This window comes from Saccopteryx bilineata, chromosome 11, assembly GCF_036850765.1.
Source record: "Saccopteryx bilineata isolate mSacBil1 chromosome 11, mSacBil1_pri_phased_curated, whole genome shotgun sequence".
In the NCBI taxonomy this organism is placed as follows: Eukaryota; Metazoa; Chordata; class Mammalia; order Chiroptera; family Emballonuridae; genus Saccopteryx; species Saccopteryx bilineata.
In genome coordinates this window covers 11947937-11962109 of record NC_089500.1, presented here as the reverse complement: position 1 = coordinate 11962109, position 14173 = coordinate 11947937, and positions in this window count along the sequence as shown.

The window sequence follows — 14173 nt, the reverse complement described above, 5'->3', positions numbered from 1 at the left end:
GATTGGAGGGCAGCCCAGTGCCTGTGTGATGTATTTGTTGTGAGGATCAAATAAGATTCCCAAAAGAAGTAATTAGAAGCAAGCCTGGCACAGAGTAAAAGCTCTATTCTTATTACAATATTTTCATGCTTCACACATGTTAACTGTCTTTCCACCACACTGAATTCTCTCTGCACCTTGAGCCAACTTGTATTATTTCCACTGTCCCCAGGTTGACACTTTCCATATGCTTTCTTATGCTTTCTCCCATGTGCAAGGTTTATCCCTCAACCTCCCTGACTGCTTTCTTTGCCTCTTTTCCTTTGGAGATGCTTTTGTTCCATTGATCTAAAATTTCTTCTCCTTTATTTTTAAACAATGCCCCATTTTTTTACTTTATGGCACATACAACAGTTTGTCATTGTTTTGGAAAACATACTCCTATTCGTTTATTTAGTGCTTTGCTGTCTGTGATGTTAGTAACCATGTAGGTTTTGCTCACTGAGGACCTACCACAGTGCTCGGCACATACTGGACTGTCCATAAATGTGTACTCAGTGAATGGATAAATGAAATGTCAGTACTTCTTGTCCTGGTTTCCAACTTTCCCAGTCGCGGAGCGAGCCTGCCTAAGGGCATATGAGGACAACAGGTGGAAAATGCTATAGAGTGGGGACTCAGGAGAAACCCTGCCTATAGAATGAGAAACATTACATTTTTAGATATGATTATTTTTGTAGCAATCAAGAGCTACTTCATGTTCAGATAAAACTTAGGACAACTTCACATAGCATAAACGGTATACGCATAAGATCAAATTCATCACATCCTTCACAGAATCTTTCTTAGATTTAGCAATGGTTTATATTTCAAATGATATAAGCTCATTAAAGGCAAATCTTAAAAGGCATTGAATAAAGTTAAATGCTTGATAAATACTATTAATTACTAAGCTAGTTACTAGTTCCCTTGAAGTGGTTGGGTAGCTGTAGTTGCCTATTCGATTCTAAGTTACTTGCTTCTAATTCCACATTTGGATAAAAATATCCTACCAAGGGAAATTGTCTGCAATCTTTGGTCAAGCTAAGCTTACTTTGATATTTTTAGCTTATCCCCCAAATATTTCCAGTTCTCTTTTCACCTTTAGAGATTTACTATTCAACCATGGTTCACAGAGTTTAAGAGCATCAACCTTGTACATACACAGGGGATGGCAAAGAGTTTCCAAACATAAATAATATGCCCTCTCCTACTTTCATTTAATACAATTTTTACTAAGAGTGTATTACATGCTAAACATTACCTTCAGAGGTGACTTTAGTGGGTCATGGAGAAGGACGAGAGATGGGCCTCCATATGACATAAGAACCCTGATCTTTTTTGTTAGTGATCTGCTTGTTACAGATGTGTCCACCTTAAGGAACAAGAGCAGGGATTGTAGGATGAAGACTCGCCTTTACAGGACACTTGATAAAATACCACGAGGTTTGGCTCCCTGGGAACATGCATGTTCAGTGCCCCGAGCAGCACCTTGTGAGAATGACTGAGATGGTGTCTCCCCCAGGTCTCCTTTTGTAATCTTCCCTCCACCAACTCAACAGGTTCTCAGGACCCTGGGCGGTCTGTCAGAAGTCTGAACACTGTGCCTCGAAGATCCTAAAAACATATCCTTCCTATTCCCCCCTCCCCACCATTCATCTCAGAATTCTCCATTCTGACCAATAACAAGAGCTGAGAAATCAGTCCATCCACTCTGTTGAGAGTCCGAATCCTAAGCAGGAGGGCAAAACAAAGATCCGTACTGCCAAACCTCCCTTTTGCTCACCTAACCCTTCATTTCTTTTATTTTCTAGTAATACCAACAGCTTCAGTTTCATGTGCCCCACAATAGCAATGCAACCTTTGTTTTCTAAAATAGCTTAGAAAGCTATAATTTTCTATAAAATGCTTTTTATCTCAACTTTTTTTTCGTTTCATTTCCATTTACCTCTAGTTAACCACATCCAATCTCTTCTAACACAGTTGTCGATCCCAAATTAGACGTTCCAGTTTGAAATTTTCAAGTTGGTGAAATGGCATTCATTCATCCATCCATTCATTCATTCATCATTAAACATTTACTGGGCTTCAATGTGCTAGAAACTAGAGTTGGTTCCCGGGGACTTGAGGATCTTTGCTCCCACTGTTATGAGTAAAGAGATATATGAAATATAGAGTACTAATAGTAAAGAAGAGAAAGCAAACACTGTGATTTAAAGCCAAGGATGAAGTCAGAATATGTGTTAAACCTAAGAGAGGCATTATAGATGTTTTAGCATCTGCAATGTCAAGTTGAATCGTATTGGTGAGCTCACTGCTCAATCTTGCTTGCATTACAAAAAGAAGCAGGGTTTGTTGGTTTTTTGTGTTTTTTTTGGAGGGGGTTGTTTTTTCCCACTACTAATATACACAGTATAGAAAGAAAAGTAACAACTCTGAAATTTCTGTCTCATGAAGAAGAGATCCCATAACTCCCACTAGCATAAAATTTGCAGGTAGATTAGCAGATTGAAGTTGAGGATTCCAAACAGAAATCTTTATCATTGATATTCTTATTACTCTGGTTGAACCTTGGATGAAAAGCTGTTCCCAATGTCTCAAGAAGCATATGAAATCTCTCCTTGGTGACCTAGAGTACAACAAAGGACACCAATCTAAAGCTTTGGTACATCTTATGCCTGGCCTCCTGCTGACAGTACCAGCAGGCCTTCTGAGAGGCACAGACTACCTTTGACAAAAGAACCAGGGACTCATTCTGGGGGTTGGGGACAGCAAACTCACAGAAGCTATTGCAGTACATGGGAGGAAATGATTGTGAGTTAATGGTGAGTACACTTTCTCAGGCATGGAGAAGGGTTTTAGTACTGCAGGTGCCATTACCACTAAGCAAAGAAATCAGCACCCTCTTCCTGAAATTAGATCATAAAATGAGTCAAGCTGTGGGTAAATTGCAGTACGTGGCCCTGCTATGTCAGTGACCCATATTTGCTTTCCAAACTTAGGATGAGACATTGTATCTGCAAAAATAACAATTCTGGGAGTGGTCCAGAGTGAGAATAGGTGGAGGAGGAATTGGCACCCCTGGTACAACACAAGAAGGGCAGGGCAGGACACACCTAGGAGTTGCAATGCCAAATGGGTAAGGAGGCATGCAAATGTTTGACACAGAAAAGGAAAATGTCCGGTCTCAAGAATGCCTTTTATGGTTGATACGATTTTAAGGTTTTAATGGTCATATTTAGAATAAGGTCATGAGTTCAAGAAATTTCTACTTTTCTGAGAGTGGTCTTCACTTGAATCACCCTGTGAAGGAAAAGAAGCAGCGAAATTGATTGCAGCAGAATTATAACTAACCTTCGGCTGAGAGAAATGATTAAAATGATATATGATGTGTCTAGACTTTTCAGTTTTTCTTCTATATAATATTATGTTTTGTTGTTATTAGTTTTTGTTTGGTGTATGTGTGTGTGTGTGTAGGGGTCTTATAATTTATGAACATGAACACATAATAAATGTAAAAGAAACCGGAAGATAATGAGATGTAGAGGTAGCCAAGTTCACATCGAATTGGAAATATTTACAAATAAAAATACCTCCATAGAGAAAAATTTATAGAGTATGAATTTTGCCTGATTAAAAATAATGATAATGACAGACTGATACACTGGATCTAATAATAAGCCTAGTTTTACAGAGCTTCTAATTGGATTAAATTTTACATATTACACTCATCCAATTCAACTAAATCCAATAAATTTTTTACTAATCACTATTATCGAAACCAGGGATGATAGGTAGCATTTTAAAAGACTTAAAAATTGTTTTAGGCCCTGGCCTGTTGGCTCAGTGGTAGAGTGCCCAGCGTGTGGAAGTCCTGGGTTCAATTCCCAGTCAGGGCACACAGGAGAAGCACCTATCTGCTTCTCCACCTTTTCCCTTCTCTCTCTCTCTCTCTCTCTCTCTCTCTCTTCTCCTCCTGCAACCATGGCTGAAATGATTCAAGCAAGTTGGCCCCGGAAACTGAGGATGGCTCCATTGCCTCCCCTCAGGCACTGAAATAGCTTGGCTGCTGAGCAATGGAGTAGGAGCCCCAGATTGGCAGAGCATTGCCTTGTAGGAGGCTTGCTGGGTGGATCCTGGTTGGGGCAAATATGGGAATCTCTCACTCTGCCTATGTGCCTCCCCACTTTTCAGTTAATAACAAAATTATTTTTAGTATTTTCTGGTTCTAGAAGAATTAAAAACTCTTTGAGAGCAAGGGCATGATGAAAGATGTAAATAAAGGAGTTGTGTTCAAGGAATTGTGACAATTGGAAGAGTTCTTTTTTATAATACATTTTTAGTGAAGGTGGCATACACCAGAAGGTAAAGTTTTAAGAAATAAAACATGATAAACACTGTAAGATCCTTCAGCCTTTAAAAAGCAGGAGAAATGATAAAACACTGTAAATATTTCGATGACAAAGGGGTGAGGCAGAGTTGAAAGTTGGCAGCCAAATGTAGGGATATTACAGCAAGGGTTGCAGGAAAGTGTAAAAAAAAAAAAAAAAAAAGGCTAGTTTGCTCTTTCAGGACCCCCGGTGGTGAAAACTGGAGGAACTGAAGGAAAATGCAAGCTTCAATAGTTCTGGGTGCATGTGCAAGTGCGTATCCATGCTCTTTTTATTGTTTCCTTACACTTAAGGTTGAAATTTGGGTATAGAGAGGATGAAGCCCACAGAGGAGGAGGTATTGGAAATGGAAATGCTATTGTAAATCATTCAAGTCATAAGATCCTGGAGGAGCAAAGATGCAATGGTGTCAAAAGCAGGGATTGAGACCTCTGTGTTTTCTTGGAGGTGAAACATACTTCGGCATCTCTGTGGAGATGATGACACTTCTTCACACTAGGGGACTCATCCTCTCTCCCCTACTGGGAAGGTGGTGAGTGGGCTGGGAAGTGTGTAGGACAGAGAGGAGTCCAAAAGGAAACAGACATGGTAAATATTTATATAATCAGAAATCTGAACTAGAGAGGGGTGAGTTGATGAAGTTCATGTGTGATGATCTGCACTGTCTTGATTAAAGTAGGAGGCAGGAATGTTAAAGCTAATTCTGGACCAGAATAAAGGCTCAATTTGCTCTAACTAATCCAGGAGCACTCTGGGGGATTTTAGAGAAAGAAGCTAGTTAGCGTCACACTAGATTGGTTTCGTTGTTATTTACAACATGACTTTCTTCTTTGGTACATTTCATAAGCTACATAAGGTCTTGAAGTCTCCCTCAACCTTACTGTAACTTTTATGTTTCCATTATTATTTCAGAAAATGAGTCAGTGCTTTAAGTGGAAAAGCATATTTGAGTTAATTTTTCAAGGAAATGAATGTTCAAAGAAGAGAGAGAAGCCAACATTCATTGCTTAATTTTAGTAGAAAAGGTGAGATTCTGAACTAAATTAAAATGACAAAATACAGTGAGAAACACCTTAGCTTATTGTTGGAGAACACTTTTTAATGATACTTTAATACATTGCATATTTTTCAATTAACCCAAAAGGCAAATGGAAGCATTCTACTCATGGAAACTTGCCTGTCAAGAAGTTCTCAAAGTTTGTATTGTGCACATGCAAGTAGCAATTTGACAGAATCATTTCGTTCAGGTAAAAATTGTACTTCTTTTTAAAATAATCCCAAATAACGGCATTTCTTCCCAAACTGTCACTACCAAGTAAAAATTCTATTTTTTTAGAATAGTAAACTCATCTTTGAAGTACCTCAAACAGTTTATAGTTGATTTAAACAATTTAAGTATTTATTCTGAGAAAATTCTCTGTTATCTGTACGTAGTTAAATAAGCAAAGAGATTCTAATATAGACTAAGTAGTTTTTTCAAGGTTATAATTATTTAAAAGTAGACAAAATAATTTGTAACCTTGTGTAACTTTTCACCAAGTCCATCATCCATCTATCCACCTACCCATCCATCCATCCATCATCTATACATCCATACATTCATACATCCATCATTCATCCATCCATCTATCCATCCATTCATCCACCCACCCATGCAACCATCCATTACCCATCCATCCATCCACCCATCCATATTATGCTTCCTGTTTCCATAATTTTTCTGAACACTAAGCAGCTCTCTTCCTCAAGGAAATATCTCCAGAGGGTTTTATAATGGTGTTAGACATTTCATGGGCTCACTGGCTAACTGAAATAGATTATCTTCCATATGTGGTGTTATTCCACATTTGGGATGTGAAGGAAAGAAAGGGCCAGGTGTGGGATGGAAAGGGAGCTATGAAATCATGACAGCATATGCTCTCAAAATTAATGAGCACCTATATATTTTTTTCAATCTTAGATTCATGCTGAACTTTTGAAAAATTTTTAAGTGAAATTTTCTGCTTTATGGAGAGTTTTATAGACTTAAAACAATACTTCACCTCAGAAAAGAAGCACAGTTCCTTTCAGAGGCTAGAGATGCTAACTCAGACTAAGCCCACATGACTGGTCCCCATTCGTCTGTCCTGGGAATAACAGCCGTTAGCTGGAGGTGGTTGTGTGCGGCCAGGACGATGGGCTATACACTTCTGTGTGAGCTTCCTGGGGCTGCCGTATGAAAGTACCACAAACTGAGTGGCTTATAGCAACTAAAATGTATCATCTCATGGCACTGAAAGCTGGAAGTCTAGGATTGAGGAGTTGGCAGGGTTGGTTCCTGCTGAGGGCTGTGAGGGAAAGATCAGTTCTTGTCTGTCTTACCCGGTTCGAAGGTGTCCATCTCTTTCTATGAGTGTTTCTCTGTCCAAATTCCCCCCTTTTAAAGGAATGGAAGTCATACTGAATTAAGGCCCACTTAAATGACCTCACTTTAACTTGGTAACCTCTGTAAACCCCTTATCTCCAAATAAAATCATATTCTGAGATTAGACTTCAACATATGAATTTAGGGCTTTGAAACACAATTCAACCCATAACGATTTGATAATAACAGAAATACTGGCTTAAGTCTATTATTTAAAGTTATCAAAGTGCCTTGAGAGAGAGAAAAAATGACATTGTATGTATGTATAAAATGATGATAAATTTGTATCTAATAATCTATGGTAAAAGAAGATAAATCAAGAAGTGGCAACATATGCACTTTATTTAGAATTGCAAAGGTAGCCAAAAAAAGAAGTAAGCCTGAAAACCATTAAGAATGGATTCCTGCCTGGCCTGTGGTGGTGCAGTGGATAGAGTGTCGACCTGCGATTCTGAGGTTGCATGTTCAAAACCCCGAGCTTTCCCGGTCAAGACTTGGGAAAAGAAGCAACTATGAGTTGATGCTTCCCAGTCTTCCCCACCCCTCTCCTCTCTCTAAAGTGAATAAATAAAATAAGATAAAATAAAATAAAATAAAATAAAATAAAAAAGAAAAAGTGGTTTTCTCTGAGGTCTTGGGACAGGGGCAAAGATCAGTTACCTATCTTCATGACAGAGTCTGTTAAATTACTTCATTTTTTAAAACTATGCAAACTATGTAAATGTATTTTGATAAATTTCAATTAAAAATTAAAATAAAGGTTTAAATTCCTGATAATTATGATATTAATTGGCAATCTTAAAAAAAATAAGAATAGTCTTGGAAGACCAAGTAAGATGATAAAAACAGGTATGATGTTCCTATGAGGATATTTGGCAATTGATAATGAAAGACAGAGGAGAAAACTGAAAATGCAGTTTTAGTATTAAAGAATAGAAAATGAGGCTGGGGTATCCTCGATTTTTCCCTCAGCTACACCACTCACTCACTTTAAGGTTTTGAATAAGACACTTGACATTTCTACCTTACTGCAAATATATTTTATTGTCTGTAAAATAGAAAAAATAATCTTTTTTTGACTTATAATTTGTTTTTTTTAACAATTTTATTTTTAAATAGTCTTTCTTTTTATTTGTGTATATAGTATATATACTTGTGTATATATATGTACATATACTTTTTTGTTGACAGATGCAGTAAAATTCTATTGCCATACTGTAATAAACTCTCCTCAAAGCACTCCTAAAGATCAGAAAAGCTCGCCCTGCTTCTGGCTACCCAGCAAGTTTCTGTCATCTTAGTTGTGACTAGGAAGTAAAGCCCCTGGCCCACTAGCAGGAATTAAATAGCAACCTATTGGTTCTGGATAAGAAAGTGTCACTTAGAGACTAATTTGCAATGACCTAACTCTAACTGCTAATCAACTTAAGTGAGCTCCAAATTAACTATGGAGAAAAACAAACAAACAAACAAACAAACAAACAAAGACATCTATGCTCCATGAGACTCTACAAAGCCCATTCCTGCAGAGAACCCAGAAACTGAAAGTGGAGAAGCTCTTTCCCAGCTGTAACGAGCTACCTGCCTCCAGCTGTGACCCCAGAGGAGGGACAGGAAACATGCAGAACAAGGAGTCATGTCTAGTTGTGCAGCAGGGCCTCTGTGGAGAGGTGACCTCTTGCATAATATCACCAGACTCTCAAGGCACATGCGGCTATGTCTTGGGTTAGTTTATATTCATTTGTTCTTGCCAGTCTTATATCATCATCATTCACTTTTTTATGTATTGCCAACTTAAACAGATAACAACTAAAGGTACAAGTTTAATTTTCATGAAAGTCATTAAATATTTACTAAATGTTTGTCACCATCGTAGGTGCTACAGATCAAGGGGAAAAAGGCAGGTGAAGGGCAGGTAATATGTGGAAGCCTTCAAAGAGAAAGAGCTCTTCAAGCTGAAGAAACTATCCTCGTGGATTATTGCAAAAAATAGCATCAAATACCCTGTATTATGGACACATGCTCTGCAGAATTTGTCTTATTTAGCTATACCTAGGGCCACAGGCCAGCGAAAGCAGACGGCAGAGTGTCACGCCCCAAGGATGAATATAGTTAAAGCTCGTGCCATGGAGATGCAGCCCTGAGATTTGCTGGAGAAGGAGTGTAGAGAGGAGAGAGGAGTGAAAGGAAGGGAGGGAAGGGAAGGAGGGAAAGGAAAGAATGGGTAGAAGCTTGAAGAACAACATTTATAATGATGAGAACTCTATGACTATGCAGTGAGAGTGGTATAAACATTGTAAGTTCTTTCTAACAGATATTAATTATTTAAAGCCATAACTCTTCCTCTAATATGAAACTACTAATTTGATAGCCTTTTCCATTATTTTCTTCCACAAAAGATGTCACTTGTCCTCCTGTTCTGAATAAATAAAAATGTTTGACAATGACTACCCATTTAAAAAGGAAAACATTAAGAAAATCTTAATTATAACAGGGAATAATATTCTAAAGGTTGTATTTACCCAAAATTCCCTTTCTGTAAAAATTAGCACCCTGGCTGGTTGGCTAAGTGGTAGAGCATCAGCCTAGCATGAGGAAGTCTGGGGTTTGATTCCTGGTCAGGGCACACAGGAGAAGAGCCCATCTGCTTCTCCACCCCTCCCTTCTCTCTCTCTCTCTCTCTCTTCTCCTCCTGCAGCCATGGCTCGAATGGTTCAAGCAAATTGGCCCTGGGTGCTGAGGATGGCTCCATGGCCTTGCCTCAGGCTCTAAAATAGCTCAGTTGTTGAGCAACAGAGAAACGCCCCAGATAAGCAAAGTATTGGCCCCTGAGAGGAGTTGTCTGGTGGATCCCAGTCACGGTGCATGCGGGAGTCTGTCTCTCTGCCTCCCTACCTTTCACTTAATAGAAAAAGAAAAAGGAAATTATCCTATATTGGTGTTTGTTCTCCTTTTACAAAATTTACTTTCTTATAAGGTATGTTAAATTTTGAATCCTAAACTATTAGTGGCAATGCAAAATTTCTCCAAAAGCCCAAGACACATCTCTTTTTCCTTTAACAAAATATTAAAATAACAATATATAACAAATATTATGGATATTAGTTTAGGAGATTCTTTCAATTAAAGCATTCAAAATTTTATGAATTAACTTGATACAGACTGAAGAAAAATGAGTAATATTAAAGTACATAGTTCTTATTGTTTTATTTTCATAGATGTAGAAAGGCAAATAGTTAAACAGATAAAATAGGTGGAATGGGGAGGAGATTGTCAGGAAACATGCACTGAAAGGGAAAGTCATTTGGGAAATGCAGTAGTCCCATTAGTGAAGGCCAGCCGCTATTGAATGAGAGAGACACCATGAGACAGTCAATACCCACAGGACAGCCGCCCCCATTTACTAACAGGGCACATGAGAGTAAGAAATAGGGCTCTATGACTTTAAAAGCAGCGTGGGCTCTGGCTCTTCCATCTCATCAAAGCTCCTGTAGCTCTGAGCTCTGCTGAGTCACCACTGCTATTCTCTCTGGATGCTTCTGTATCAAAATGTGCGCAAGCAGGGAATTATCTTCATTGATTCAATTATCTACAGAGTGCCTGGTCCAGGGACTGGTGTAATGTGCTCAGAATAAATGAAAAGGAGGAGACATATTGGGGAAGCTGCAGAGCCTTATTCTTGAACAAAACAAAAGAATATTAAATATAAGATTCTTAGAATATTAAAGCAAATGATTTGGGAGCATGTGCAATAACCTCTCCACCTCTGCCAATGTATTTTTGTAGCTGACATTGTAAAAAGGCAGAAAGGTTTCCTAAAATCACCAACGTAGTTAATGACAAAACCTACTTAGCATGTCATGTGTGTGTGCATGTGTGTGTGCGCGCGCGCGTGTGTGTGTGTGTGTGCTGGGAGTGTGGGAGGTTGTATTTTGGTGAATAAGTAAGAGAGGGGCTGGAAGAATGGAAGAGATACAAGCTACACAACATAACGTTCAAATTAAAAGAAAAAGAAAATCCAAAGACACAATTCTCACAATGCATCAAGTCTTGTTTTTAAGCTCACTACCATTTCAACTAAATTTCATTCCTCAGGAGTAACAGAGTAATCATAGCAGTATTCAGTTCTGTGAGATTTATAGCCCTCCCTGACATCTGGATTCTAAACTGTGTAGACAAAAGTAGTGGAATAGTCAGTTTCCTTGGAACAAAACAAAAAGGATAAAGTCCCCACTTTCTTTGCTGCTTCTCATCTCACACACTCTCTCATGCCTTCTTTGGCAGGGGAGGTCTCAGTGGAGACAGCGTCGCCCCCTCTGTGACACTGTAAATTGGCACAAGGAGGAAGGAGGTTTAGAGCAGGAGATACACAACAGGGACAAACAAGCCATCAGAGCGCAGGATCCCATTTTCAAGTAAATGACCTTGCTAATGGAGAGAATGACACCAGAATGCCAACGATGGCTTAAGCAGAATTCTCCCAAAATTCATTCTAAATTTAACTTTCTATGTAAAGCTTGCCTCAAAGTTTTCCATAACCTATTAAAACATTTTAATGAATATCATTTTGCTATGGAAGGAGGCCATTATAGTGGACTTTCATTGTGTGGGGAATTTGCATTAAAAGCTAAAAGGGTATTGGTCTCTCGCTCCTTAGCAACTGCAAATGATTTCTATATCAATTTTCCCCCCTGCATTAAGATGACCTTGTTCTTTTCCTTCCCAATTAATAATCCCAGGAGAGGCTTGGCTGAGAAAATGGTTACAAAAAAATGCCAGTTTTATGATTGTGCTTATTGTCAAACTAACATTCAGAAAGAGACAATTAAACTGTTTTCTCTCACTCTCAGGCTGTTCTGAATGGGAGGTATTGAGTTTTGGGGATTACCTGGTCCTAACAAAAATTGGATAACAATAATAGTAACAATGTCTAACATTTGTAGAGTTCTTACAATGTGCCAGGTACTGTTCCAAATGTTGTACATGCACTAATTCATTTACACCTTGTGACAACTCTATGAGGTCCATGCTGATGTTATTCCCACTCCATGTAGGAGGAAACTGAGGCAGAGAAAGATAAAATAACTGCCCACGGTCATATGATACTAAGTGTTCGAACCAGGATTCAAGTGAGGCAATTTGATTGTTGTTAATTTATAAGCTATATATTTCTCCTAGTGGACAAAATGTAGGTTCCATGGTCCAACTTGGCATTCACCCCCGGGTAACAACAAGATAGAGATCGGCCCAGAATTCAGTAGCTTGATGAGATTTGTGAATCTCAAATCTTGGAATATTAGAGTTTAAGTATCCTCTAGGAATCTTTTCTTCCAAAGCCTCATTTCACAACTGAAGGTCCTGAGAACGTTTATGAAGATAGCATGCAAGAAAAATAAAAGACACAGGACTAGAGGTTGTACTCAGGTCTTCAAAACACCCTTAATCTTTTTCCTTTGATCCTGCATTGAATCTCAGAGTGCTGGGAGAGTGAATTTCCTTATCCTATGCTGAAAAACCTACTTGGATTGATATAAATAATTTTTGTTTTCTTAAATGAGAAGTGGGGAGGCAGAGAGAAACTCCTGCATTGCCCTGACTGGGATCAACCTAGCAAGCTCCTGAGGGAGAGATGCTTTGCCCATCTGAGGCATTGCTCTGTTGCTCAGCAACTGAGCTGTTTTAGTGCCTGAGGTGAGGCCATGGAGCCATCCTCAGCACCCGGGCCAACTTGCTACAATGGAGCCATGGCTGCAGGAGGAGAACAGAGGGACAGAGAGAGAGGAGGGAGAGGGGGAAGGGTGGAGAAGCAGATGGTCGCTTCTCCTGTGTGCTCTGACAGGGAATCAAACCTGGGACTTCCAGATGCCAGGCCAGTGCTCTACCACTGAGCCAACCAGCCAGGACCTGATATAAATAATTTCAATAAGGGTTAGCTACTATATACCAAGGCCCACTTCAGCCTCTTAGCTACTTGTGGGAATGGTGGGGTTGACTGAGTCATGACAGTCCAGCTTCTCTGGCTGCCAGTCCTGCTTCCTTTCCTTTCTTTCCCCCACAGGTGTGAATTCCAAGTCCTCCTAGCAAAAGCCCTGCAGGCTACACTCCATCTCAGAGTCTGCTTTTAGGGATAGCAGACAGGTGACATTTACTTGTGTGTTTCATTGGAATTAAGCAATTGCATGAAGAAACAAGAACAGGTTTGTAAGATGCAATAATCATGAGGATAAATTTATGTAGATATGCATAACATATATTTATATATTTCATTTATATTTTGTCTCAAAATATAAAGAGAGAGAGAGAGAGCATTCATCACCTCTCTTTTTCTCAATCATCTCTCTCTGTCTCGATCATCCATCCTTCATCCCAAGGTAGCAGGTGTCCATGATCAGAGCATTGTTCCTTGGCATGGGTGCACTTGGCAATGGTGTTTCACGTTCATTGTCATTAGATCAGAATTTGACACTGCTGAGCCTCCATGTGCCATCACTGAAATTGTCCTGAGACTAGCAATTGAGATAGGCCAGTTCCAGTGTGAAAACGTCCTGTGAATTAGACCTGTTTCTGTGGGCTGTGGTAACAATGTATCACGCAGGTGACTTATAACAGCAGAAGTGTGTTCTCTCCCAGTTCTGGAGGTTACAAGTCTGAAATCAAGGTGACATCAGGGTGCACTCCTGCTGAAAGCGCTAGGGACGAATCCTTCCATGTCTCTTCCAGCTTCCGGCGGCTCCAGGTGTTCTTGGCGTGTGGGTGTGTCCCTCACATTTCTGCTTCTGTCTTCACATGGCCTCCTTCCCTGGATGGCTGTGTCTCCGAGTCCTTTAACTTATAACAACACCAGCCACTGGAGTTGGGCCCACTCTATACCCAGGATGATTTTTCTCTTGAGATTCTTAATTCTATTTAATTACAACTAGAGTCACATCCTGAGGTTATGAGTGAACACACACTTTGAGGGATATTATTTAACCCACTACATGAACAAACAAGCAAGTTCTTCCCACAGAAGCCTCTCTTGCTAGCACTTGGCTGTTTTTCAGTAACCTTACCCTGTCTGTTCCTTTTGGGAGCTCAGTCAGTTTCCCCCAAGACTCCCTCCTCTAAAACCATTTCAGCAGAACCTGGGATGTATTACTCATTACTCTATCTATGCCCAGACCCAGTTCATAGGACAGGTATCAGTCAGGGCTCTGCCAAGGAAACAGAGCCAGTAGGCTGAGGAAGTAGGATATAAAGAGATGGATTTTAAGGAACTTGCTTACATGAATATGGGGGAGGGGCTGGAAAGCCTCAGATTTGTAGGTTAAGTCAGCAGATTGGGGACTCAGGCAGGAGCTGCTGCTGCATCCACAGGCAG